This window comes from Pan paniscus, chromosome 5, assembly GCF_029289425.2.
Source record: "Pan paniscus chromosome 5, NHGRI_mPanPan1-v2.0_pri, whole genome shotgun sequence".
Taxonomy (NCBI): Eukaryota; Metazoa; Chordata; class Mammalia; order Primates; family Hominidae; genus Pan; species Pan paniscus.
The window spans coordinates 48,539,326-48,562,902 of record NC_073254.2 but is presented as its reverse complement, the minus strand read 5'-3'; the positions used below and the strand labels follow the sequence as shown (position 1 = coordinate 48,562,902).

At 54.9% G+C, this 23,577-nt stretch overlaps 1 protein-coding gene across 5 annotated transcripts in view; it reads left to right on the top strand.

Annotated features, from left to right (window-relative positions):
* GRM4 (glutamate metabotropic receptor 4) overlaps positions 1 to 23,577 on the top strand; it is a 125,433-nt gene that overhangs the window by 60,288 nt on the left and 41,568 nt on the right. The window contains exon 1 of one of the 5 annotated variants that reach the window (XM_008960618.6): positions 20,141 to 20,413. The exons of the other annotated variants lie outside the window; for them this stretch is intronic. The gene's annotated coding sequence lies outside the window, so the exon portion shown is untranslated. Of the gene's footprint in view, positions 1 to 20,140; positions 20,414 to 23,577 lie in introns of those variants that run through there. 5 annotated transcript variants of the gene reach the window in all.

Here is a 23,577-nt window from a genome sequence, read left to right as displayed (position 1 = left end):
AGGACTGCGGGGGCTCCAGCCTAGCCAGGCTGGGCAGGCAAGCAGGGCTTGGAGGAGGTGTATTTGGACAAGAGGAGGAAGGAAAGGGCACGCCAGGTGGGAGAACAGTAGGAACAAAAGCCTGGAGGTGTGAATGAACAGGCAGATGGAAGTGATGAGAGGCCTGGGTTGGAGCTCCTGTGGCCGTGGGGTGGGGAGCCATGTGAGGTGGGGCCGAGGAGAGTTTCTTTTAGGCCAATGCCGCATGTTGAAATGTTTTGGCACTTGGGGTCGTGCTGGGGTCGCGCTGGCTTGGCTGACCATCTCCACTTGTCGTGCCTAACTTGCTCAGGGCCCTAGGGGTCCCCTTGCCATTGAGGCTCAGAGCCAAGGCCCCTCCTCCCTGCAGGTGCCCCTCACCTGCCCTGTCCCAAACAGAGCTGTGCTCCTTGGTGGAGCAGGCGGGGGTGGAGTTTTTCCCCCCAGGCTCCCTGGGAAGCCCCTTCAGGTGGGCTACAGCACCTGCTGACCCTTCCCTCTGCCCCTGCCCCACTGATGGCTCCTGAGGCCAGGGAGGGACAGGACCCCACCTAGCTCTGTGCCCCCTGCCCTCCCTCGCACATAGCAGGGCCTCAGCACACGCTGCAGAGTGAAGAGTGAGTGAGCAGATGACCAGCCCTCTTCCCTGGGCTTCCTCCTCTCACCTGTGATGGGAGTGGGTACAGCAGCCCGCCTCTGAGGTCCAGCTGGCACAGACAGGCTGCATCCTCGCCCTCCATGGCCTTGGCTCTAGGCATCCTTCATGAGAGCAAAGACCTATTCCCCACAATGTGGACCCATCCTGAAGACACCCTCAGACACCCACTGAAAACTACTTGTTTAGAATGTGTCTCTCAGAGGAGTGCTGGAAAGGAAGCGTCTGGCAAGGCCTAAAGGAGTGGATGTCAGGGGTGACCCCTCAGGGCTTGGTGTTTCAGTTCAGGAATGATTGGGGCCAATTGCATGGTGGCAGTGCCTGGAGCATGCAACCCTCCCACCTCATCAGATGACCCATGGTTGAAATGAGCAGGGAGCGGGGGTTTGAGGTGGGTAGAAGCAGGCAGGGGTGCTGCCGCTGGCTTTAGCTTGTATCCAAGTATCAGGTGACTTTTAGCAGCTTCAAAGGGGGAGGCCTCTGGACTGTTCCACCAGCTGCCTCCTGGGACCCAGGGACCCTGCGGCCCAAGGCTGAGCACTCTGCCCTCTGACGTTGTGTTTTCCCAGGACGCAGGGGAGTGGGCCCCACCCTGCAGCCAGAACCTCCCATTCTAACCCATCAACCAGGGCTTTCTAGACCCAAGACCCATCTTGCCTTCCGCTGCCCTTGTACGCCACCTGTCACTCTGCTGCGGGTGGAAATTAAGTGGACCTGGCACGTGTGCCCCCTGCCAAGCCACGAGACCCACCACGCGCCAGCTGGGTCTCCTTGCCAGGGCTTGGAGATTGGCAAGGTGTTGGTGTTAATGTGACTGCTCATGATTGCCAGGTCAGTCTCTGTTCTGTTGTGAAGATGAACCACACGCTTGTTTGGTGCGCCTCCGGGACTGTGCCTGTCTGCTCGGATTCCTCTGCCATTCTGACCTGTGCAGGGCCTGACACCTCTGCATTTTGTAAGTCCCCAGGTTGGTGTCGCCGGGCCTGCTGCTTTTCTTTCAGTGCGGCCACTTTTCCTGGCTCCCTCTGCCTGATGCGCTCGTCCAGACGGGGACATGCTCCCGTCTGCATTCGCCTCTAAGCTTGATGGGAATGACAGGAGGAAAACGTCAGATGCTGAGCCCTTTTTGCTCTGAATTTGCATCTCTTCCCTCCTGACAGGAAGCAACATTTTCTTTCACAGCCTCCTTTGTGGAATGTGTTTGAAGATTCCTTTGGGGTTTGAAAAAATTCCCTTTGCTGGTGGCAGCCCCTTTGTGGCTTTGGCGTTCTGAATCCGGTCCTTTTCCCCAGTGATGCAGGAGAATAGAGTGGCCAAGAGCCCAGACACTGGGGCAGACGGCCTGGCTTCAAATCTGGCTCTGCCATCATGAGTTGTGCTGCCCTGAACAGTTACCGAGGGGCCCTGTGCCTCAGTTTCCACCTTTGTCAAACAGGGATAGTAATAGTCCTTCACTTACAGCTTGTTGTGAGGTTAAGTGCGTGAATACCTATACGGCGCTTGCCGGGTGGGCCGGGCACTGCACCGAGCACTGGTGCTCTCAAAGGCATTAGTTGTTTTCCTTCTTAACCAGAGAATAGGAGCAGGGCAGGGGGCCCTGGGCTGGGAGGCGGGCTGACTTCTGGTCCTGGCTCTTGTCCCTGGGCGGCTGTGTGACTTCAGGCTGGTAACCTTCCCTCTCTGAGCCTCAGCTTTATTGACAGCATGCAGCCAACACATCAGGGGACCTCTGAGTCCCCCACGACACAGGTCTTCACATCCCTCACTGACTTCTCGTGGCTTTCCTGTCTCACTTTGCCACATGGAGGGTCAAGCACCACAGTTGGTCTCTGGCTTCCTGTGTGTCTTGTTCTTGGGCCCAGTGGGGAGCCCACAGAGTAGCTACTTCCACAGCGGTCTGCCCCCTAACTTCTCTGGCCTCTGTTTATTTATTTATTTATTTATTTTGATGTATTTGACAAATCTCTAAACTGGAATCCCATTTCTTCAAGCTCATTTTCTTCTGTTGTTTCTTTCTCCTCCTTACTGAGCCTCTTCACTCAGAGCACACAGGGATCTTTCCCCCAGGCTCCCATTGGACAGGGATCTGTCCCGCAGGCTCCCATTGGACAGGGATCTGTCCCGCAGGCTCCCATTGGACAGGGATCTGTCCCGCAGGCTCCCATTGGACAGGGATCCTTCCAGTTTCTTCCCTTGGCTAAAGGGCAAGTGGTGAAGCCTGCGGCCCTGCTCACCCCAGCTCGGGTTTGGGCCTTGACCTTCAGGAAGGCGTCTTCACCTGTTTGCTGACCCTGGACTTCTGCCTGCTTTCCTGGCTGGGGTGGGGTTCCTGGCACTCCAAGTCCCCCACTCTGAGCTCCTTGGGGATGTGGCTGAGATAAGCCCCAGCTGCCTTTTTCTCTGCATCCCTGGAGGGACGCTGTGAACCCACCGTTTCCTTCCTTGTCTCACATTCACCACCCAGCGCTTCCCACCTCAGGCCTACATGGGCCCACCAAGTGCCCTGGGGCGGGGATGTCCAGCAGCTTGCGTCCCACTCTCAGCCCCACCCTCTACCACTGTGTGGCCGTACATGATTCACTTCTCCCTGAGCCTCCGGTTTTTCATTTCTAAGACCAAAAAGGGACTGTGTGCCTTCCTCAGTGAGCTCATGTATGTGGGCACGAATGGTGCATGCGGACATTTCTGCCTTGATATTCCATGTTCCCCAACCTGGTCCCTCTTCCTTCTTCCCGGAGCCCTTGAGCCTGAACAGACTCGGCCTCCCATGCCAGCCACACAGCCAGCCTGGCCTGGCCTGTGTACAGACCCCTGAGACTCCTTGTGTGTAATACACACATTTTGAGGCCATGTTCATGAACTGTCATGACAGATGCTGCTCCCTGGCCCCAGCCTCAGCCCCTGCACAGAAGTCCTGAGCATTGTCCCCACTTTAGAGGAGGTGACTGCAGCCCAGGGTGCCCAGGAGCTTGCCTGGGCCCTCCCAGCTGGTCAGGGCAGAGCTGGGCTTTGTAGCCAGTTCTGCATGACTCCGAAACTGGCCCTTGCTCTGGAGCTCGAAGGTGGGAAGACTGAGTCCTCCTTTTAAGTGGGGAATTTGGTTCCCTTCATCAGGCCTTCCCCAGGGAAGCATTGGTGGGCTTGTCAGATGGGCAGGCCTCAGAAGGCCCTGCCCCACAGAGGCCAGCAGTTCTAGGGCTAGGGAGGAAAGAGGTAGGGATGGGGGCAGGGTAATCTCAAAGGGTCCCTGGTTTCGCCACCTGGTCTGAGGCTTGGAAGACCTTGGCATGGTAAGTGTTGTGTGTGTGTGTGTGTGTGTGTGTATGTATGTGTATGTGTGTGTGTATGTGTGTGTGTGTGTGTGCGAGAGAGAGAGAGAGAGAAGAGAGAAGTGGATCAGGATCCCTGAAGTCACGTGTGACTCCTGCGTGACCAAGTATGAGCTGTGAGGGCTCCTTTCTGAAAGTGGTCTGGGAGGGCTGAATCCCCTGGCAGCCACTCCTCTGGTGCTGGCTCCCCTCATGCTTCTGGGACTTTCAGGGACTCAGCAGGTGGGACCCGGGTCTCCCAATCCCACAGACTTGCCCCAGGGGTATGGCTGGTGAGGAGGGGCATGGCCATTTTTTTCCGTCTGCCCTCCAGCCTTTGCATCCCTTTCCTCCACAGTAATTCATTCATCTGCAGAATGAATATTTATTGAGCACTGACTATGTGCCAGGCATTGGACCAGGACACTGGGGTACGGCCGTGGACTAAGCAGATGAAGCTCCTGGCCTTGTGGGGCTCACACTTGGGGAAAGGGCAGGAGGAGCTTCCAGTGAATAAGCAAACACATCACTGTATAATTATAATTTGAGATATCAGCTGTGAAAGATGCTGCTCTGAAGAGGAACAAAGCAGTGTAAGTGGACAGAGAGGGGCAAGTAGGGGAGACTCTTCCCTGCAAGGTTGACGGCCTTTTAGTCCTCACCCTGGCTTTCTGCAGGGGTGACTTTTGGCAGATCCCCAGCTGCAGCGAGGGCATTAGCCAGGTGGAGATCTGTGGGAAGAGGGCCCCAGGCAGGGGAACTGGCATGTGCAAAGGCCCTGAGGTGGTGCCTGCCTGGCATTTGGAGAATAACCAGGAGGCAGGGGCAGAATGAGTGAGGCAGGGAGACATACGGCCGGAGGAGGGCAAATTGCATGGGGCCCTGGGGGTGCCTGTGGGGACTTTGGCTTTTGTTCTGGGTGAGCTGGGAGCCGTTGGAGGGTCAGGAGCAGAGGAGGGTCGTGATCCCTCTGGCTGTTGTGCAGGGAATAGAGTGGGGCCCTGGGCCAGTGTGGAGGCCACTGTAGTCCAGGCAAGAGGTAACAATGGCCTGGACCAAGGGTGGGGGTGGTGAGAAGGGACAGATTTGGGGTTTATTTGAAGTCTGGGCCCACCGGCCTTGCTTCTGGGTTGCCTGTGGCCAGAGGGCTGGAGGATGAGGGGTTGCCGGGCCAGGCACGGCACTCCTGGCTTCAATACCATGGACGGTGAGTCTGCCCCAAGGTCAGCTGCTCTGGGAAGTCCTGGTTGGCTCCAGCCCAACCAAGGGCCCCTTTCTGGGCAAGTCTTATGGATGCTGAATGGGGCCTCATCTGTGAAGTGCAGTCTCTTCCCCTTGGTTTTGTTACCAGTTTCTTTTTTAGCTATATACATGTTTATTTCTGGGCACTGCTGCAAATTCTTTTTGGGACAAGGCAGGTCTGAATGCAACGATGAAGCTGGGACGAGAGGTTTGAAGCAGTTGTCTCCAAAAATCTCTTGTGTCTCTGGCTAAACTGTTGTTGCAGGGATGGGAAGGCCAGGCAGGAGTGGGGGAAGGGAGGCTGCCTTGAGGAGCAGTGATGGGAGAGACCTCCAGGGGAGGTGGTCCTATCTCAGGGTGGTGGGAGGGTGTCCTGGCTGCGTGCCTCCCTTCTGAGAGTAAGGAGGGGCAGCCTTCCCGAAAGAGCAGCAGGTGACGTGAGGCGGGTGGGCTGGCCCTGGCAGAGAGCCCTTTCCCCGGCCTGCTGGACTTGCCTTGTGTCCATGGATGAGCCACTGTTCCTCACTGGCTCTTGGTTTCTCCACCTGTAGTATGGGGACAACTGTATTCCGACTTTGCTGGTTATTGTAAGAATTACAGAGATAGGAATTAGCCAACAGAAATGCCTAGTGAGAGCTGGAGGGAGTGAGGGGCTGCCTCTGAGGCCTCAGACCCGGGGGTGCGCCTGGGCCTCTCCCAGCTTCTCGTTGTAACTGTCCTTTCCTCTCTCCCTCACTTACATGCTGCATTATATCTGTGCCCCATTTTGCGGTAGACAGAATGATCATATGGATATTCTATGCAAATTCTGCTTTTTAATGAGCCAGAAGGAAAGCTAACAACTCTTGCAGACGTCTTGGGGCCCCAGGGAGGCCTTGGGATATGGGGAGGAGAGGAAGCAGGACAAAGTGACAAGTAAGAGGAGAGGAGGGAGGGAGGGCGGAGAGTGAACAGAGGGCCACGCAGTAGGGGCTGCGGAGGGGTGCGGGACAGGGGACAGTGGAGGCCCTGTGACCATCTCCCCGAGCCTCCATGCCCACCCCATTTCACAGGTAGGAAACAGGCTGAGAGAGCAGAGGCCACTTGTCAGGTCAACCCAGAAGGCAGGAAGCAGAGAGGAGGGTGAGATAGAAAGGTGGAGGTGGGGAAGAAGATGGGGTGGAGGGAGGGAAGGTGCAGACCGCAGCACTGGGCTCTGGCTGGTGGGGCTTGGTTTCCTTATCTGTAAAATGGTCATCATACCTAGGACCTGGGTGGACTGGAAGGAGCTCAGGAGACAACATGTAGAAAGGTTACTCTACTGGGAGTGCTGTGTGAACATGAGGGGCTGTGCAATGATCGAAGAGAGTGTATTTGGGGGGAGACAGAGAAGAAGCAGAAGGTGGGCAGGAGAGAGTAGGGGAAGACAGGAAGCGCAGAGGAACAGGAGCTGGAGATGGGTCCAGGAGCCTTCCGGACAATAGGTCAAGTGTTAATTAATTAACCACCTAGCATGTTCATTCATTTGTTCATTCTTTCATCCCTATTGTTGGCTTCATAGATGGATGTCAGCTCCACGAGGGCAGGCTTATCTGTCCTATTCCAGGCTGTACCCACAGAATCTAGGACAGCTCCTGGCACTGGAGGTTGCTGAGTCAGTGACAGTGACTGCTCTGTGCCTGGCAGTGTGTGGATCCAGGGCCCAGCAGTGGCCACTGCTGGAGTCAGAGGCTGGTGGGCACAGAGGCATCTATTCCAGTAACTTTCATTCACTGTGCTAAGTGCAGTGATTGAGACATTGAGATTGTTATAGGCGCCCAGGGGAGGAGGAGCTTGGGGATACCCATAAAGGCTTCCTGGAGGAGGAGGCCCAAGCTGAATCCTTAAGAACACATGGAGCTGACTTGAAGAAAAGAGTCTGGGAAGGTGAATCAGACATCAAAGGCAGAGCAAAGAGTCTGACTAAAGGCTCTGATGTATGTTGGAAACCGCAGGTGCTGTTAGAGTTGGGGGTGGGAGAGGAGGCTGGGGGTGGATGAAGTCAGTCCTGCAGGGCCTCAGGACAGGGCTGAGGATTGGACTTGGCCCTGAGGGAGGTGAGAGCCACTGAAGGTGTGAGGGATGGGAGTGACCAGGTGGGACTAGAGTTTTGGTGGAAAGTTGTAAGGGCCAGGCTGGGCAGGCTGAGGTTGGTGTGGCAGGTGTGGGGCTGTGGTCTGGAAAGATGGTGTCGACAGGAGTGGAGGTGCGCCGTGAATTAGGGCCTGAGGGGTCAGCCGGCTGCTACCAGGTGCGGCTGGACCTGCCCCAGGGACGCTGAGCTATCTGGGGCTCCCGAGCCAGCCTGAGAGGGGCCTGGGCAGAATGTGTGAGAGCAGCATGTGCTGGTCAGCCTCGGGCAAATCCTGGCCCCTCTCTGGTTTAGATCAGAAAGGAGCTTTCAACTCTGGACAGCTGCACCCTACCTCTGGGGACATGTGGGACATGTGGGGAAATATGTGGGGCACTTTGGATTATCACAATGACTTGAGCGTCTAGTCCCTTGCACTGTAACATGGGACAGTCCCACACTGTGAAAAGCTGTCCCACTCCAAATGTCTGTTGAGAAAAACTTGCAGAGGCTACCCACCCCTCCCCCAGCTCTAGCTCCAGCATACAGGAAGAGGCCCTGCCCCTTGCCCTTGCTCCCCAAGGCTCTATTGACCCTACTCAAGGCTGCTCCCAGGATCCAAGCCTGGAATCCCCTTTCCCTCCCTACCTGGTTCCTGTCTTCCACCCCCCATGTCCCCCATCTAGCCAAGCAAGCCCCCAAGCTTTGAGGCTCCAAGCCTTTTCCTAACAGTGCTAAGAGCCTGGGGAAGTTTTTTGGGGTGGGGTGGGGACTTCTTCAGCTCAAGGCTCACATCTGGGCCCTGGGCCCCAGCCCCCAGCATCTGTCCATCAGCTTCGCCAACCTGAGTTCCCACAGCCCTGTGTCTCAAGAAGGCCTCTCCTGCTGCCCTGGGTGAGGCTGGTCCCTGCTGCCGTGCTCACTTTGGGAAGGCATCCTGTTACCACCCCCTCCACCAAGGCCAGCTGATGGAGCTCTCACATCCACCTTCTTGGTCCCTCCTCCCCGGTGTGGGCCAGCAGCCCCATTTTCCAGCTGAGGAAGCTTGGTGGAGTGAGGGGATCGTCTGGTTATATCCAGTGCTGGGGCTTGACCCAGCCCCCCGATTTTCTGTATTTCTTGCTGTTCTGCCACCAAAAGGAGTGGCCTGCGGGAGCCAGAGCCGGGCTCTTTGCCACCCCTTCTTCCTGGCCTGGCCTGAAGAGGAGGGGCAAGGGCTAGCTCAGGAGAAGGGTCCAGGGGGACTTCATTACCCAACGCCCACTTGTGGCGGTGGGGTGGGTGGGAGGGGGCACCGAGCCTGCCGCTGGCAGGGAGACATGCTTGGCCTGCCTGGGTAATTACATCTCAGCATTTCATTTTGCTTTTCAGTTTCCACTTCCAAGGGATGTGGGCTCCTAAATATTTCATCCCAGCCTGCACTGTCTGTTCTTCTCTGGGCAAGCCACATGCCCAGCTGCTGGCCTCTAACCCTGGCCAGGCCCAACTGCTGGCCTGACTGTGCCTCGGCTCCTGCCATGGAGTGGAGCTGACGAGGTCATCTTCCCCATGCCTCTCTCTGCCCCAACACAGGGTCTCTGCCACTAGCCCAGCGCTGGCCCCCATTCCCAGGGTATCTGGAGTGAATAGGCTGGGGAGACAACATTGTCAGAAACTAGGTTCATTTCCGCTATCGTCGGTTGAGCATGGAAACGGGGTGGTTAGAAATGGGAAAGACACAGTCTGCCCTTGAAGCCGCTCATGGGCTGATGGAGGAAACCAACAATAATAGTATAATAATAATAAACACTTCCTGAGCACTAATGTGCCAGGAACTGTTCTAAGCACCTTATGTATATTAACTTGCTTATTCTTCACACTTTGTTATGTGGAGATAAGGCTCAGAGAGATTAAGGAACTTGTCCAAAGTCACACAGCTAAGAAGTGGCAGAGCTGGGATTTGAACCTGAAGCAGGCCAGTTCCAAAACTGACCTCAGCACAAAGTGGAGGATGGCAAGTGCCAGTGGAAAGGAGCAGATGGGCACGATGAGCTCCCACTGCAGGGAAGGGCTGGGATATTTCATGGGGGAAGAGGCAGAGAAGTGGGGCCCTAGGGCTGGATGGGGTTGGGCAGATAGAGACGTGAGAAGGGCATTTCTGGCAGAGGGACCAGCACTGGGAAAGGTCTAGGGGGGAACGTTCTGGCTGAGTTGGAGAAAGTGGTCCTGCTGTGGTAGAGGTGAAGTGAGGCGGAGGAGAGGACTGGAAAGCGATATATGACCTCCTCCACCAGGGTGTCACTGGAGTTGGGGAAGGTGGGAAGAAACTTGGGGGCCTTGTCCTGTGAGTGGCTCCTCCAGTATCCTCAGCCACACTCCACAGTGTCCCGGCCTTGACCGTGGCCTGAGGTGGGGACAGAGCCATGCAGTCAGGCTGAGGGCCCTGCTCGCCACAGCCCCACCGCACTGCCCGCGGGTCAGACCAGGGCATGACCTCGGTAGGGACCCTGTCCCACACTCAGCAGTCTTGGGTCTGGCTCCTGGTTGGCCTCTGACTGCTGTGCAAGCCTTGAGCAGACTCCCTTCCCTTCATGAACTGAACCCAAGAAATGGGTGGGATTCCCTCATCAGTGAATGCTGGGCACAGCCACTTAGGGTGGGGGACAGTAGGGCCTGGGTGGGTTGACCTGGGGTAGGGACCTCTGGGGGGCTTTTGGTGGGGGCCAGGAACCAGCCATCTCTTTGTGTCCTGCCCCATCCAGGCCCCTCCTGCCACCATCTGCCTCCAAACACCATGGCTTCCCTTTTCTATTATTTTTCCGCCTTTCTCGCTTCAAAGGTGTTTTGCCTAAGTGGGTTTGTGTTGAGATATTAAGTCGATCACTCAGCAAATTTCCCTCTGCTCAGAGCCTAGCGCCATGAATAATGCAGCTGTGAGCCACACTGCCTGCGCTGCCCAGCGGCCTCCTCTCCTGGCAAGGGACGGCAGGGCTCAGCTCTGCGCCACACTGCCTGCGCTGCCCAGCAGCCTCCTCTCCTGGCAGGGGACGGCAGGGCTCAGCTCTGCGCCACACTGCCTGTGCTGCCCAGCAGCCTCCTCTCCTGGCGGGGGACGGCAGGGCTCAGCTCTGCGCCACACTGCCTGCGCTGCCCAGCAGCCTCCTCTCCTGGCGGGGGACGGCAGGGCTCAGCTCTGAGCCACACTGCCTGCGCCGCCCAGCGGCCTCCTCTCCTGGTGGGGGACGGCAGGGCTCAGCTCTGACCCACACTGCCTGCGCTGCCCAGCAGCCTCCTGGTAGGGGGTGGAAGGGCTCAGCTCTGAGATGTTGAGCCTCACAGCTGCCCTGGCAGGTCCTCCAAGGCCTGCATCCTCCTCCACACCCCAAAATATCCCCTAGGGGCTGACCCTGTCCACAGGCAATCCGCTCTAATCCTCACCGCAACCCTGCTATGTCTCGGGGACAGGGTTCATACCATCCCATTTCACAGATGGGGAAATGGAGGGTTGGAGAGTGGGCAATGTGGCTTTCATCACGAAGCAGTAGGTGGTTGAGATGGGACATGCCCCTGTCTGTGCCCAGACTCTGCTTCCTCATGTCATACTAGTCTGGCTCTTGTATGTCTGTGTCCCCCTCTTCTGCCCCATCGGCGCCCCTGCACCTCGAGATCCAGCCCCGTTCTCCTGGCAGGGGAAGGGATGGGCAGGAATGGAGAGCCTGGTGGCAGAGGTGGGGTTTCAGAGGCAAGAGGAGGGCTTTGCCTTAATGTGCTGGCCACAGAGCCGCTCCATGAATAGCCGTGCCATCCCCTCCGTCCAGTTGCTGGACCATAGGCCCCTCCATGGTCACCCCAGCCAGTGAGAACCAGGCCAAGGGAGGAGGTGCTAATGGTGCTGAGGTGTGGCTGGGCCCCCAAGCAGCGTGAGGGGTGTGAGCTTCTGCCAGCCCCTGGTGCATGCTAGGGCCTCGCAGGGCCTCCGTGGGAAAGGATTCAGGCTAATTGAGGCATTCACTGGGGAGACTCAGCAAGGAGGCGTTTCTCAGTTAAGAAGAGATGGGCTGGAGGGGTGCTTTGTTCACGTGCGGTGACTGTGTGAGAGCCGCCAGGCAGTGTGAGGGTGGGGGTGTGGACGCTTCACGGTGGGCACCGCCTGCTTGTGCTTAATGGAGCAGGGTTGGCCATGGTCAGGCAGGCTTGTTATATGTGACTGTCCAGGGTTACCTGTGTCTGTGTGTGGTGTATCTGTGATTCTGTGTGTGGTTATGTGTATTTGTGTGTGGTGCGTATCTGACTGTGTATGGTGATGTGTGGATGTGTTTCCGTGTGTGGTATGATGTGTGTGTGTGTGTGGTGTGTATGTGACTGTGTGTGTATCTGTGTGTAGTGATGTGTGTGTATGGTGTTATCTGTGTGGGGGTGTGAATCTGGTGAAGTGTGAGTGTGTGTCTGTGTGTGGTGTGTATCTGTGTGGTGATGTGTGGATGTGTGTGTGGTATCTGTGTGGTGACGTGTGTGTGGTATCTGTGTGGTGACGTGTGTGTGGTGTGTATCCGATGACGTGTGTGTGGTATCTGTGTGGTGACGTGCATGTGGTGTGTATATGATGATGTGTGTGTGGTATCTGTGTGGTGAAGTGTGTGTGGTGTGTATCCGATGACGTGTGTGTGGTATCTGTGTGGTGACGTGCATGTGGTGTGTATCTGATGATGTGTGTGTGTCTGTGTGGTGATGTGTGGGTGTGTGTTGTGCATCTGTGTGGTGATGTGTGGTGGTGTGAGTGTGTGTGGTATGTAGCTGTGTGGTGATGTGGGTGTGTGTCTGTGTGGCGATGTGTGTGTGTGGTGTGTGTGTGGTGATGTGTGTGCATGTGTTTGTGTGGGGTGTGTATCTGTGTGGTGATTTGTGGGTTTGTACCTGTGTGGTGGTGTGTGGTGATTGTGTGTGTGTGTGGTATGTATCTGTGTGGTGATGTGTGGGTGTGTGTGGTGTGTATCTGTGTGGTGCATGGTGTGTATCTGTGTGGTGATGTATGGGGTGTGTGTGGTGTGTATCTGTGTGGTGATGTGTGTGTCTGTGTGGTGTGTGGTGATTATGTGTCTGTGGTGTGTATCTGTGTGGTGATGTGTGGGTGTGTGTGGGTGGTGTATATTTGTATGGTAATGTGTGGAGATGTGTGTGTGGTGTGTATCTGTATGGTGATGTGTGTGTGGTGTGTATCTATGTGGTGGTGTGTGTGTGGCATGTATTTGGTGATGTGTGTTTGTGTGATGTGTGGGTGTTTGTGTAATGTGTATTTCTGTGGTGGTGTGTGGGTGTGTGTCTGTGTGGTGATGTGTGGGGGTGTGTGTGTGGTGTGTATCTGTGTGGTGATGTGTGTGTGTGGTGTGTATCTGTATGGTCATGTGTGTGGTGTGTATCTGTGTGGTGATGTGTGTGTGTGGTGTGTATCTGTGTGGTGATTGTGTGTGGTGTGTATCTGTGTGATGTGTGCGTGTGGTATGTATCTGTGTGGTGATGCGTGTGTGTGGTGTGTATCTGTGTGGTGATGTGTGTGTGGTATCTGTGATGATGTGTGGGTGTGCATCTGTGTGGTGATTGTGTGGTGTGTATCTGTGGTGATGTGTGGTTGTGTGTGGTGTGTATATGTGTGGTGATGTGTTTGGGTCTGTGTGTGGTGTGTATCTGTGTGGTGTGTGGTGATTGTGTGGGTGTGGTGTGTATATCTGTGGTGATATGTGTGTGTGGTGCATATCTGTATGGTGATGTGTGTGTGTGTGTGTGTGGTGTGTATCTATGTGGTGATGTGTGTGTGTGTGTGGTGTGTATCTATGTGGTGATGTGTGTGTGTGTGTGGTCTGTATCTGTGTGATATGTGTGTGTGTTGTGTATCTGTGTGGTGATGTGTGAGTCTGTGTGTGGGGTATCTATGTGGTGATGTGTGTGTGTGGTTTGTATCTGTGTGATGTGTGTGGGTGTGTATCTGTATGGTGGTATGTGTGTGGCGTGTGGTGAGTGTGTGTGTGCTGTGTATCTGTGTGGTGATGTAAGGGTGTGTGTGTGTGTGCTGTGTATCTGTGTGGTGATGTAAGGATGTGTGTGTGGTGTGCATCCATGTGGTGATGTGTGTGTGGTGTGTATCTGTGTGATGTGTGTGTGGTGTGTATCTGTGTGATGTGTGGTGATCGTGTGTCTGTGTGTGCTGTGTATCTGTGTGATGTGTGTGTGTGGTGTGCATCTGTGTGGTTTGTGGTGATTGTGTGTCTGTGTGTGGTGTGTATCTGTGTGGTGATGTATGGGTGTGTGTGGTGTGTATCTGTGTGGTGATGTGTGTCTATGTGTGGTGTGTATCTGTGGTGGGTGGTGATTGTGTGTCTGTGTGTGGTATCTGTGGTGATGTATGGGTGTGTGTGTGGCATGTATCTGTGGTGATAGGTGTGTGTGTCTGTGTGTGGTGTGTATTTTTGTGGTGATGTGTGGGAGTGTGTGTGTGGTGTGTATCTGTGTGGTGATATGTGTGTGTCTGTGTGTGCTGTGTATCCGTGTGGCGTGTGGTGATTGTGTGTCTGTGTGTGCTGTGTAGCTGTGTGTTGATGTATGGTTGTGTGTGTGGTTTGTATCTGTGTGGTGCTGTCTGTGTGTGGTGTGTATCTGTGTGGTGAGTGGTGATTGTGTGTCTATGTGTGCTGTATATCTGTGTGGTGATGTATGGTTGTGTGTGGTTTATATCTGTGTGGTGATGTGTGTGCATGGTGTGTATCTGTGTGGTGTGTGGTGATTGTGTGTGGTGTGCATCTGTGTGCTGATGAATGGGTGTGTGTGGTGTGTATCTGTGTGGTGATGTATGGGTGTGTGTGGTATGTATCTGTGTGGTGATGTGTGTCTGTGTGGTGTGTATCTGTGGTGGGTGGTGATTGTGTGTCTTTGTGTGGTATCTGTGGTGATGTATGGGTGTGTGTGTGGCGTGTATCTGTGGTGATGTGTGTGTGTCTGTGGTGTGTATTTTTGTGATGTGTGGGAGTGTGTGTGTGGTGTGTATCTGTGTGGTGATGTGTGTGTCTGTGTGTGGTGTGTATCTGTGTGGTGTGTGGTGATTGTGTGTCTGTGTGTGCTGTGTATCTGTGTGGTGATATGTGTGTGTCTGTGTGTGGTGTGTATCTGTGTGGTGTGTGGTGATTGTGTGTCTGTGTGTGCTGTGTATCTGTGTGGTGATGTGTGTGTCTGTGTGTGGTGTGTATCTGTGTGGTGGGTGGTGATTGTGTGTGTGTGGTATCTGTGGTGACGTATGGGTGTGTGTGGCATGTATCTGTGGTGATGTGTGTGTGTCTGTGTGTGGTGTGTATTTTTGTGGTTATGTGTGGGAGTGTGTGTGTGGTGTGTATCTGTGTGGTGATATGTGTGTGTCTGTGTGTGCTGTGTATCTGGTGGGTAGTGATTGTGTGTCTGTGTGTGTTGTGTATCTGTGTGGTGATGTGTGTATCTGTGTGTGGCGTGTATCTGTGTAGTGGTGTGTGTGTCTGTGTATGGTATCTGTGTGGTGATGTGTGTGTGTGGTGTGTATCTGTGTAGTGGTGTGTGTGTCTGTATGGTATCTGTGTGGTGATGTGTGTGTGTGGTGTGTATCTGTGTGGTGTGTGATGATTGTGTGGTGTGTGATGATTGTGTACTGTGTGATGATGTAAGGGCGTGTGTGCGGTATGTATCTGTGGTGATGTGTGTGTCTGTGTGTGGTGTGTAGTGTAGTCATGTGTAGGGGTGTGTGGTGTGTATCTGTGTGGTGATGTGTGTGTGGCATGTATCTGTGTGGTGATTATGTGTGTGTGGTGTGTATCTGTGTGGCGATGTGTGTTTGCGTGTGTGTGTGGTCGTGTGTGTGGTGTGTATTTGTGTGGTAATGTGTGTGTGTGGTGTGTATCTGTGGTGATATGTGTATGTGGCATGTATCTGTGTGGTGATGTGTGTGTCTGTGTGTGGTGTGTATTTGTGTGGTGATGTTTGGGGGTGTGTCTTCGGTGTGTATCTGTGTGGTGTGTATCTGTGTGGTGTGTATCTGTGTGGTGTGTGGGGGTGTGGTGTGTATCTGTGTGGTGATATGTGTGTGTGGTGTGTATCTGTGTGATGTGTGGGGGTGTGGTGTGTATCTGTGGTGATGTGTGTGTGGTATGTATCTGTGTGGTGATGTGTGTGTGTGTGGTGTGTATCTGTGTGGTGATGTGTGGGGGTGTGTTTGTGGTGTGTATCTCTGTGGTGTGTGTGTGGTGTGTATCTGTGTGTTGTGTGTGTGTCTGTGGTGTGTATGTGTGTGGTGTGTATGTGGTGGTGTGTGTGGTGTGTATGTGGTGATGTGTGTGTTTGTGGTGTGTATCTCTGTGGTGTGTATATGTGTGGTGTGTATGTGGTGATGTGTGTGTGTGGTGTGTATCTATGTGGTGATATGTGTGTGCTTGTGGTGTGTATCTCTGTGGTGTGTGTGTGTGGTCTGTATCTGTGTGGTGATGTGTGTGTGTGTGGTGTTTATCTGTGTGATGTGTGTATGGTGTGTATCTGTGTGGTGATGTGTATGTGTGGTGTGTATGTGTGTGGTGATGTGTGTGTGTTTGTGGTGTGTATCTCTGGTGATGTGTGTGTGTGGTGTGTATCTGTGTGGTGATGTGTGTGTCTGTGTGGTGTTTATCCGTGTGATGTGTGTGGTGTGTATCTGTGTGGTGATGTGTGTGTGGTGTGTTTATCTGTGTGATGTGTGTATGGTGTGTATCTGTGTGGTGATGTGTGGGTATGTGTGGTGTGTATGTGTGTGGTGATGTATGTGTGTTTGTGGTGTGTATCTCTGTGGTGATATGTGTGTGTGTGGTGTGTATCTGTGTGGTGATGTGTGTGTCTGTGTGGTGTTTATCCATGTGATGTGTGTGGTGTGTATCTGTGTGATGTGTGTGTGTGGTGTGGTGTTTATCTGTGTGATGTGTGTGTGTGGTGTGTATCTCTGTGGTGATGTGTGTGTGTGGTGTGTATGTCTGTGGTGATGTGTGTGTATGTGTGTGGTGATGTGTGGGTATGTGTGGTGTGTATCTGTGTGGTGATGTATAGGTGTGTGTCTGTGTGTGGCTAGGGGTTGTCTGAAGTTATAATTGGATGCAAATATGTGTGAGGTTGGGGATTTACATGACTTGCGTGCCCGGGTTTGTGGGTGTGTATGTGGAGGATGTGATGGGATTGGGTGTAGTGTGTGTGTTTGTGCGAGGCTGTGTGATGACTGGGTGAGCCTGTGTGGCTGTGGGACTATGGGATCTGTGACTCTGTCAGTGTGTGCGTATGGCCCTGTGCCCATCTTTGTGGCTATGAGGCTGTACGAGGTTCTTACTGGGTCCATAAGTGTGATGGGAGCTGTGTCCCTGGTGAGCGTGTGTGACCGTGAAACTTTGTGAGCTTGTGGTGTTGTGTATGTGATTTTGTAAGGGTGTGCATTGCTGTGTGTGTGTGTGTGTGGCTGGGGGTGTGGCGGGGGTGTGGTGGGGGTGCTGAGAGCCTTCAGGAGGGAAAGGATGTGTGTGCTGCCTTGGATAATCCTGGTGCCCTGGTCCCCCCGCCCAGCTGTAGACCTCCCCAGCCCTGGGTCCTGGGTCCTGGCCTGGCTAAGTGATGAGGCCCCTGTCCTCTGAGCTCCTGCCCTCCTGCCTCAGCAGCCCCACCCCACTAGGCCTTACCCGCTCCCCAGAGGTGTTGGCTCCAGGGGGCAGACCTGCACAAACACCACTACACTGGGCCCTCACACTAGCCCTATCGGGTGGAGTTTAAACTATCAACTGAGTCACCTGTCTTCAGGCAGGGCCCTTGTGACCCGGTCCCTTTGCACAGCCAGCATGCACCTTTCTTCACTTGCTCATCCTTTGCAGGCCGATTTCCTGAGCACTCATGATAAGGAATTGATGTCTTGGTGGAGAAAGTAAAATCCCAGCAGAAGGCAGGACGGAGGGAGACGTCCAGGTGCACGTGGGTACCCACCCCACGCATGTGGACGCTGAGCACGGAGTATCACTGTGGACCAGAGCAAAGTAGATGCCAGGCTCAAATGGGGTGTCCAGTGGCTGTGCATGTAAGGAGGTGGCAGCTCAGAGGGGAGGTCACCGAGGGGATGGGAGCGTGTGAGCAGGTGCGAGTGTTCACCTCCAACTCCTACAGAGCCTCTGCCCTCACGCCCATGCTGGCAGCTCCTGCCGAGCTGTCCCTTCAAAACCCTGTCAGTCAGGAACTCAGTTCTCCATTCGTCCAGCAAGTGTGGATTACCGCCGTCCTGGGCAGGCCCAGCACGTGTCCTGGGCTCTGTAAGGCCCCAGGCAGAAAGACCCCAGGGAGATAAATGCAGTCCAGCCAGGGAAGAACTGGGTGGGGAGCTAGAGGGTGGCTGAGCAGCTGAGGTGGGGGTGCTCCTGGCAGAGGGAGCAGCATGTGCAGAGGCCTGTTGGGGGCACAGACGTGGCCAGATGGGTGGATCCTGGTGGGGACCGGGGCAGTCCTGGATGTTGCAGTAAACCCAAATTCACTGGGTGCATCAGGGAGACCCTCCTGGGAGAAGAGGCAGGCGCTTAGGGTCACACACACACACACACACACTGGGGGCTGCCAAGGGTTGTAAAGCCGGGAGTGTGTTGAGGGGCTGGAGACTGATGAGCTGGGGAGCGGGGTCACACGCAGGAGCAGATGGGGCAGGGGTGACAGGTGACGGGAACTAGGCCTGGCCCTCTGTGCAGTCCCAGATCCAGCTGGAGCCAGCCCAGCCCTCGTGTGTCCCGCACCCAGCTCACTCTGGAGCAGCCGCATGGGGAGGGCCTTTGCTGGGGCCTGGTGTCCTTCTTACCTTGAAACCCTCTCTGGCCACAACACTGCTGCCTGGGCTCCATTATTTACATTCAGGCTTCGCCCTCAGCTGAAAATAAAAGTAGCAGTCACCAGTCACCAAGCCCTCTGAGCAGCTATTTCTGGTCCCCTTCCTGAGAGCTGTTTTGGGGAAGGACCTGGCTTTGGAAGTCAGAAGGAAGGAGCCGTGTGTGTGTGCGTGCGTGTGTGTGTGTGTGTGTGTGTGTGTGTGTGTGTGTGTATACGCCCATGAGGGTCCAGGGGTAGCTTCCAGCCCCTGTCCTCCCCTCTGTCCTCCCCTATGGGAGCCGGGGGGACCTGCTCTCCTGCCCCTGTCCCTGTGTGTAACTCCCCACCCCCTACCCCACTGGAAATTGCTGCCTTCACATTTTGCCATAAGGTAGATTTTTCCACTTGAATTCCTAGGGTTTGTCTTTTCATTATTTTCCTCTCTTTTTAAATTAAAAAAAAAAAATTCTTTTTAAAGGAAGGGAGAAAGCGAGGATGTGCCTATGTCTCTGCTGGCCTCAGGACCAGCTGGATGGGCCCCGAGAGGCCGGGCCTGGAGACCAGAGGGAGCTGGCTCAGGGGTCTGGAGGAGGATTTTTCTCCTTCCTTGTCTGGAGCCCAGTGTCCAAGGTGACAGCCTGGAGGACCCCTGACTGTCTCCCCACAGCAGGGAGTGGGTGAGGCAGGGCACAAGCCGGCTCCTCTTACGGGAGGCCTTTTCTTTCAGCTCGCCCAGGCTGACTGCACGAGATAGGCACATCCCACAAGTGGTGGGGCGGTGGGGGGTGGGTCTTTGAAGGCAGGTGATCTGGAGGCTGCTGGAGGGCTGGCCTTGCAGGATGGAGGGAGGACTTTTTGAGACAGGTGGGGTGGGGAGAGCCATGCCAGGGAGTATGGGGAAGTGCTGCAAGGAGAGCATCCCAGGCACAGTGGGGGCTCAGAGGGTCCTGCCACGGTCAGACCTCCTGTAAACCTAAGCTCACCTCAGGCTCAGACAACCCCAGGTCGTGCAGGACAGAAATGTGAATTCATTTAGCAGCACGTCCCACCTCACTTGAAGGTAAGTGGGATTTACAAGTTCCAAAGTGTTCTCAATTCCTGGGGTCTCGGGCAAGGCAGCAGCTTCTAGAGAACAGTCAGACCCGAGTTCAGATCCAGCCTCTGCCTCTCCAGCTGCATGGCCCAGCCCAAGCCTCCCTGTTCTCCAGGGTGAATCCAGGTGGGCTGAGGGGATGCAGCCCCCCGTCTCCCTCCAGCACGTCATGCTGCTGCTGTCCTCCTCTGCACCGATTCCAGGATGTTTACGGTTCCTTCCCACCCTGGGACGCAGGCTGCATGGCGCCGGGGCTCTGTCCTCTGCATGGCTGCATCCCAGTGTCTCACGCCATGCCTGGCACATAGGAGGCGCTCAGTACACATCTGCGGGCTCCACGAAGGGAAAGTGGTGGCAGCAGGCAGGCAGGTGATGTGAGAGGGGCCTGTACTTCCCTGAAGATGTGCCTGCAGATGCTCAGTAAATGTGGGCTGCTGAAGAATGGTGCTTAGGGGTTGTGCAGTGGGGGTGTGGCTCCAGGGGGCCCTTCCTCTGCCACCTGCATGCTCAGGCTGACCCGGAGCACTGTCTCCTTGTGCTTCTGCTCAGGATGATGGCTTTTCCTTCTGGTCTTGCTTCCCCAGCTAGACTGAGAGCTCCTGAGGAAGGAGTCTTACTCAATATCATTTCTTAGGGACTGACTATGCCAGGAACTGAGCAGGGCAGTGGAAGGAAGGAGGAAGGGAGGGAGGAAGGGATGAAGGGAGGAAGAAAGGGGGGGAGGAAAGGAGGGAGAGAGGAAGGAAGGGAGGAAGGGACAGAGGGAGGGAGGAAGAAAGGGAGGGAGGGAGGGATGGAGGAAGGAAGGAAAGAAGGAAGAAAGGAAGGAAGAGAGGGAGGGAGGGAAGGACGGAGGGAGGGAGGGAAGGACGGAGGGAGGGAGCGAAGGAAGGAGGAAGGAAGAGAGGAAGAAAGGAAGAAAGGACATAGACCTGACCCTGACCTTGGGAAGTGCAGCTGGAGGTGGACATTGACACAGTTATGTCAGCTGGGCCTGGAGACCACCAGGAAAGGTCACCAGACCACAGATGGAAAGGACGGAGAGACTGAAAAATACGACAGGAAACTGATACCAAGTTTCATCCACGAAGTGTCTATGTCATGTTCACGCGGGGATGCCTGAAGCCTGGGGTGGTGACGGTTCCAGCTCACACCAGCGGAGGGCTGGCCAGGTGAGAGCCTGCTCTCACGGGACGATGGGATTTCAGGAACCACATGGCTGGGAGGACAGGGGCAGCCCCAGGCAGGTGGGCATGGAGGAAGGTGGAGGAAGGCAGGCAGCTTCCCTATGGAAGCCCTTGGGCTAACTGCGGCTATGCAGCCCATTTCACAGATGAACACAAGGAGGCTCTGGTGTGCCCTGCTGTGTTCTCTGTCAGGCGGCACCACATGAGGACCGCGGCACCCTTGATGTCACCCATATCTAAAAGTTTTGTCCAGCTGGGGTTCTGTGGCCCAGATTTGCTGAGTAGTCCCATGTTGCCACATCTGCTTGATTCTGATTATTTTTTTAAAGAAATAAAACATGGATTGAGTCGGAACCTTCTTCAGTCCTGTTCCTCTCTTCTCCCTTGAGGTAACCATGATTCTGAAAGGTGGCAGGTTCCCTTCCTGTCCTTGTTTAGTCACTCAGTGAACATTTTAGAGCACCTTCTATGGGCCAGGCAGTGTTCTAGGCACTGGGGAAGAGTGTGATGAAAACAACAGACAAAATCTCCTGCCCTCATGCAGCCTTCACTCATATATGTATAGTACATATATACGCGTCTTCATAAATATTGTATGTGGTCTTTAGATTTTACATAAAATCTAAATCCTGCTGCAACTTGCTTTTGTCTGTCAATTTTACGATTTCAGGATTTGTCATGTTGACACATGAGAACTGTTATTCATCTTAACTCCATAATATCCCATTGGGCAAACACACCACAGTTTATTCATTCTTCTGTTGTAAAACATTTAGGGTTTCCATTTTTTTGCAGTTTCAGACAGTGCTGTGTTGAGCAACTCTGTGTGGGTCTCCTGTGCCCACGTGCCGGGGTTTCCCTGGGGACGAGTGTGGACGGGGAAGCACTGGCTTGGAGGCAGCCGGCACGTTCAGCTTTACTAGACGCTGCCGTGTGGTTCTGCAGAGGGTTCCAATGGACACGCCTTGATCAGGTGTCCAGCTGTCTTGTAGTAAAGGCGGGCCCCGAGGGATGGGGCCAAGCATAAGTCGGTTTTGATGGGTGGGGCAGCCCAGGGAGGAGGGGAGGTGTGGAGCCTGGGCGGGCTGGGGAGGAGGCGCAGAGCTGGGAGAGATAGCGGTTCCTGCTGGAAAGCAGTCAGAGGCTGGCCTGGATCCCAAACTTCCCAGTGCAGTGGTGAGAGCCTCTTCTGAAGGTGGCTCTGCCCCTGCTACTGTGTGCCCCTGGGCAAGGCCTCTCTGGGCTCTGTCTCCTCACTCTCCATCCAACTTGGGCCAGGAGGTCTCCAAGGTCCCTACGGACTTGATATGCTCAGATTTTCTTGGCAAGTGGCTGTGGCTTCCTGCCCCTGGCCGGCGAGCAGAGGCACCAGCTTGGCCGGGATGGCAGAGCTTGCAGCTGGCAAGTGGCATTCGGGTGTTTGTCAGGAGCCTGGGCGGCTGGGGTCCTGGCAGGAGGCTGGGCAGGGGCTTGCCAAGGGAGACCCAGGAAAGCCAAGGAGGCCATGGGGACCCCCAGACTTCTTCATGTGTGTCCCCCTCCCCGTATGGTCCTGTGCCTGGAGCCTGGGGAGTGGAGGGCTCCAGCCTCTGCCCTGAGATACGGAGTGGGCTTGTTCCCTGAGGGCTTTGTGGGCTTTCATTTGATTCTATCTACTCTCAGTATGGACCCATGGATTCTTACTTTATTCAATGAGAGAGACTTGGGGCACAGGGTGAGGAGGCGTGCCCCTCCCTAGGGGAGAAGTTTGAAGCAGGCGTCTGCGGGAGTGTTAGCCGTGTGGCCCAGGGGCTGGGCACAGGGATGGCTGGTGGGCTTGGTGTGACTTTGGGTCTGTAGCAGCGTGGCCTGGAATGCACAGGGTGGGCTGTGGTGATGGTGGATGTTGATCTGTGCCAGTGCGTGCATTCTGTGACTGTGTGTGGACACGTGTGTGCACACATGTACATGAACCCACCTAAACAACAGAGGCTGCAGAAGAGGCTCCGGCACAGGAAACACTGCCCCTTTATTCTCAGTGGCTGCTGCGGAGTCATTGCTTTGCAAGGAAAGGGAACTGTCCAGGAGCGGCTGCAGGAAATGGGGGCCTCTCCGCCTCAGGGAGGCTCTGGACACAGACCAGGATTGCAGTCCCACTGACTGGCTGTGTGACCTTGGTTAGGCTATTTAGCAACCTGAGCCTCAGTTTCCTCATCTGTGAGATGGGGATATTAGCACCGGCTAATGTGTGAGGATTCATCGAGACTGGGCCTCGCATGGTGCCAGGCATGCAGGGGGTGCTCAGTGGCCTCTCGGGCCGCTCTGGTCTTCTCTGGCTGCAGCAGGCACCAAGAGAGCAGTTGAGGCAGAGATTGTGCCACTGCCAGGAGCTTGTGTCATCCCAGGAGAGGGCCTGGCTTGTGAGCCAGTTCCTTTACCCACTCCCCTAAGCGGACATGCTGACAATAGGGCTGTGAAACAGAGGGACCCCACGGGCACTTGGTTTCTCATCCTGGGGGCAGCAACACCAGTGGGCACTCACCCCAGCATGGGCGCCATGCCCCATCATGCCCATGGGCCCACAAGCCCCCTCAACTCCACAATCCTATCCATTCACTACATGACTGGATGAAAGGTAGCCGCTGGAGCCAGATGGCCCAAGTTCAAACCCCACCTCTTCCCCTGACTATCTTCGTGATCCTGGGGAAGCTACTTAACCTCTCTGTGCCTCAATTTCTTCATTTATAAATTGGAGATATGGTGATTACACTGGCCTCAGATGAGTGAATCCATGTAAAATTTGCAGAATAGCATTTCCCATGCATTGGACACTCCATAAATGTTCATTAGTATTATGGAGCTCTGCACACCCCCACCCCCCGCACTCCCTTCTGGTCTGAATCTCTTGCAGTTGCAAGAATATCAAACCCTCCTCAGACTGCACTTGCATCTCAAGTTGCTTGTGGCTCACTCACACTCCTGCTGACTGAGCCGTGGTCACCTAATCCTTCCTTCACCAGCAAAACGAAGCTGGCAAGATATGCCCTGAGGTGCCAGGCAAGACCATCACGCGGATCCTCTTAGAGGAGCATCTCAGAAATATGACTTAACCTAACAGTTTCTCCCTGTTTGAGAGCAATTAACTCCCTTCTCCTGCCTTCCTTCCCGCT